Consider the following 4,768-nt stretch of genomic DNA (forward strand, 5'->3'; position numbering starts at 1 on the left):
GACAGTCTAACAATTCGTTTTCTGTTCTCTTTTGAAATTTCTTTTATTTTTTATCTGGAGAAAGGAAAGGCATTTTATTTCCAGCTTTCTATGGACTCAAAGTCATAAAATTGTAAAGAGAAGAAAAATTGTCAATTTTTTAAAGGTTAAATGCAGGAAAATTAGAGTGTCTGAAAGGGCAGACTCTGGATGGATCCAGTGCTGAAAGGTAGATAGCACTGGAGGGCAAACTCAAAAATGAGTATTGAACAAAAAGATTGGGCAGGGGTAAGTATATAAACAGAGCCTCAGTGACACCCTTCCAATTATTATGGTTGCCTTGAGTTGCACAGAATATAAGCATCAATTTGATCACTTAATGGAGGAATACAGCTGTGTTTTGAAGTGAACCACTAACTCTAGGGGGAAATATGCAGAAAGGTAAAATTTTCCTTCTCTTCTGTCCCAAATCTTTCCTTCTGAAGTATAGGATGACAACTTTGCAGGTGGAAGAAAAATCTCAGAAGGCCCGGCAGAAAACTAGTTTCTGATGATTGAATGTAGCAGAATCAGTGCACTTTTTGATTTCACACTGTAGAATTATCTAAAACAATCTCTGCAGATATAAGTTTCAACATGGGGAAGGCATGATGTTTTGGCAGACATGTTGGATTTGTGTGTGTGTGTGTGTGTGTGGCACGTGGGCCTCTCACTGTTGTGGCCTCTCCCGTTGCGGAGCACAGGCTCCGGACGCGCAGGCTCAGCGGCCATGGCTCATGGGCCTAGGCGCTCCACGGCATGTGGGATCTTCCCGGAGCAGGGCACGAACCCGTGTCCCCTGCATCGGCAGGCGGACTCTCAACCACTGCGCCACCAGGGAAGCCTGGATATTTTTTGTTCTTGCCATTCTTTGAGACACTGGGATGATTCCTCCTTGTAGGACCCTTCAAGCACAGCGTATTTTTTTTCCCCTTCCCCATGAAATACAGGCTCAGGAAGACTTCTCAAGAGCAGATTTCCTGTAGCTATCTCTGTATAAAACAATGTTTGGGATGCTCTGGAATTTAGTCTATCCTGGCAATGTTTGCACATTCATTTGAGCCCACCTGTACTCTGCAGTTAGTCCTGTTCCTTTTCTCAAATCAGTATTGAAACCACCCTTTATATTTTAAGAGTATCAGAAAAAAAACAAAAATAAAAGGGATTTTTTTTTTCCTCAGTTTTAAAGATGCTGGAAGCCACTGAAGTATAATTTGGTGCAAAGTTGTCACTCTATGAATCTTTAAGCAAATTCATGCAGAAAATGTGTAAACACTCATTTAATGAGCCAGATATTTCTGGGGTCTAAACTATTCCTTGGGAATAAAAGAAATCTTTAAGATATTTAGAACTCCTTCTGCATATTCCAAAGCACCTACCTTACTGGCTAGGAATAATAAAAACATCCATGTAAGCTGAATTAATTAATAATGACAAGTTGGGGGAAAAGTTTTTCAAACATATTTATCAGCACCATCAATGGAAACAAGATTTAGAAAATCATCTTTGTACAGGAGACTATGCTCCATAGTACCCAGGGAACTATGTGCCTGCCTTCAAGAAACTTACTATCTAGGTGAAGATAAGGTAAACATCTGAAAAGACAAATAACAAAAAAAAGGGGGGGGCTGAATGAGTTACGGACAAAATAAGAAGTACTGTGATATTGTGATTTACATTATAAGAAGTATGTAATTTGGTCTTGGTCTCTACTTCTGGCACAGAGCTCCTAAAACCCTTGGGATTTCCTAAGTGATAAGAATAATAAAGGTTTTTGTTATGTTAATGAGGTGGCTTTGGGATAGCACCTACCCAAGGGAGCTGGTTGCCAGGAGAACCAACCAGGAATGGAGGGTTGGAACTTTTAATCCCACCACCTGACCTCCAGGGGCTGGAAGTTTGAGTCAATTGCCAATGGCAGGTGATTTAATCAATCATGCCAATGTAATAATAACCTCCATAAAACCCCAAAGGACAGAGTTTGGAGACCTTGCAGGCTAGGGAACCAGAACACTTCCACATGCCCCTGTGCCCCAAAAGCACACGAACAGAAGCTCCTTTGTTCAGGACCTTGCCCTATGTATCTCTTCATCTAGCTGTTGCTTCACATCCTTTAATATACTTTATAATGAACCAGTAATCTAGTGAGTAAACTAGTTTCCTGAGTTCTGTGAGCCACTCTACCAAATTAATGGAATCCAAGGAGGGGATGGTGGGAACCCCTGATATATAGCCAGTAGGTCAGAAGCATGACAACCTGGATTCACAATTGGCATCTGAAGCAGAGGGCAGTCTTGTGGAACTGAATCCTTAACCTGTGGAATCTGATGCCGCCTCTTTGTAGATTGTGCCAGAACTGGGTTGAATTGTAGGACATCCAGCTAATGCCAGATAATAGCTTGGTGCTGTGGAGAAAACCCACACACACTGAAACTGGGTGCAGAACTGTAGGTACAGAGAAGTAATTTAAGAAATAAGAGTCCACATTTATTAAATGTGTATTATTGTGCTAGTCCTGTGCAAAGCATTTTGAGAATATATATTGAAAATATATATTCATTGTTTTACATAACAATTTCAGGAGGTGAGTTTTTTTTCAAATGAGGAAACTAAAATTCAGAAAAAGTACATAACTGTCTTGTCCAAGATCCCACCGCTAGTAAGTGACAGAGCAGTGATTCAAACCCCAGTCTTTCCTAACTAAGGCCTGTGCCCTCCACTGGGGGTAACAGACTCACCAACAGGAATGGTAACATCCTTGGCTCCTTCCCCCAGTTATGGAGACTCAGCACATTCCCAGTACCTTGTTCTACTACTGGTTGCTTGGGAGCCTAGTAAAGGTTTCATAGAAGTGAATATTCCAGAAAAATGGAAGTCAAGAAGTTAATTAAATAGATGCAAATTAAAAGTCAGAAGAGCAAATTCCAAACCACGCGTGTAATGTGTGGAATGCAGATCTGTATTCCACTTGGAACAGCCTTTGGGATTCCTATTCAACTTTGAACTATCAGAGTCAGTCCTGGGTAGCTAAGAATTGCACTTGGAAAATAGTGTTACTTTTACGAACTTGGCTTTTATGACATTTTAAAAGATAACTGAGTGCTCGCTTCGGCAGCACATATACTACAATTGGAACGATACAGAGAAGATTAGCATGGCCCCTGCGCAAGGATGACACGCAAATTCGTGAAGCGTTCCATATTTTTGGAGACGCAAGAGGGAAGACATATGGGAACATATGTATATGTATAGCTGATTCACTTTGTTATAAAGCAGAAACTAACACACCATTGTAAAGCAATTATACCCCAATAAAGATGTTTAAAAAAAAAAAAAAAGATAACTGAAATATGATGGAGGAACCTATCAGAAGGTGAATGCAATATAATCCAAAGTGCTACAAATGTAAATTTAGAGGATTTAAATTCATGATTGATTGACAAGGCATGCAATGGTTATTACAGACCATTTGACAAAAGTCCTTTACTTTTGGAATTTATTTTCCACTCAAGAACAACTTTGCCTACATCCATTGTTCTCCCTTGAGTTTTACCTTTTATGCTGTTCAATGGTTTATTTAATTTCAAAGACAATTAGATAAGCCAAAGTAATGATTCTACAGATGTATAAGTGTAACCTGAGATGAATCAATTATGGGCATTTCAGTAAGTACCAAATGGAAAAGGAGCAGCTGGTTGCTTGAACACAGATGGGTTTATTGCTTGGAATAAACTTCACCTTGTTTCTCTCTCTCTTTTTTTTTTAACCAAGAAATTTTGGCCCCTTTGTTACTTTGTGAACAATTAACTAAAGTGAGTAATTCTTGATGTATTTGTTCTTTGATAGCCATCACTAAATGTGATGATTTAAGGTGTTTTTCCTTTCTCAGTGGCATAGGTATGTGGACTGAATCCTTAAATGTGAGGCTTAAAACCTGAGAAAAACATGCTTCATAGCCTCACGAAAAAATATACCTATATGATATGGACTTCAATCTTGTGGGAGGCTTTTCTGCAAATGCAAATGGAAGAAACATTTTTTAATACAATCTCTCCCTTACTCTGTTAGGCTCTTTCCTTTATAGAAACATCAGTTCAGTTTGGCTATGTAAAATAATAGGGAATGCAGTGATGGAGTGTTTTAAGAATGTTTGTATAAATAAGAAAAACAAGATTATTGATTTAAAAATCTTTTTAAAAAATTACGCCACTTCACTGCTCCAAATAGCAATGGATTCGTCATTCTATACAAGAGAAAATTAAAATTCTCTGACATTGCATTAAATACTTTGCATAATCTGACCATGGTCACACCAATTTGCGTTAGTTACTGGGAACCTTGAATGATATAATGTATACAAAGATTATTTAAGGGAAACCTAACAGTGGAGGTTAAGAGTAGGGACCTAGAGTCCATCAGATCAGGGTTAAAATGTAGCCCAGCATTTGCTAGTTTAGTAACCTCAAACAAATTAATTAAACTGCCTAAGCTTTGTTTTCCTCACTGAGTTCTTGGTTTTATGTTCAGTACGTGTCCTACTTTGTTTCTGTGGCTATGTTATTGTTGTTGTTGTTTTTGGAATTTTTATCATCTGATTCTCATATATTTACCCTTGAAGTTCCATCAACCTAGAGTGCTCTTTCATCATCTCTCTGAGGGCAAGTTCTATAAGTCACCAAAGACTCAGCTCATCTACCATCTGTATCAGTACATTTTGTCAGTCTACTCCAATGAGAAGTTAATTCTCTTT

The 4,768-nt window shown here is 38.6% G+C and overlaps 1 non-coding gene across 1 annotated transcript; it reads left to right on the plus strand.

Annotated features, from left to right (window-relative positions):
• The first annotated feature begins 3,117 nt into the window (after positions 1 to 3,117).
• Positions 3,118 to 3,224, plus strand: LOC112409731 (U6 spliceosomal RNA). Its single transcript, XR_003005216.1, has one exon. It is a non-coding gene; the product is annotated as a U6 spliceosomal RNA (small nuclear RNA).
• The last annotated feature ends 1,544 nt before the right edge of the window (positions 3,225 to 4,768 follow it).

Source organism: Neophocaena asiaeorientalis, unplaced genomic scaffold, assembly GCF_003031525.2.
Source record: "Neophocaena asiaeorientalis asiaeorientalis breed wild unplaced genomic scaffold, Neophocaena_asiaeorientalis_V1.1 scaffold521, whole genome shotgun sequence".
In the NCBI taxonomy this organism is placed as follows: Eukaryota; Metazoa; Chordata; class Mammalia; order Artiodactyla; family Phocoenidae; genus Neophocaena; species Neophocaena asiaeorientalis.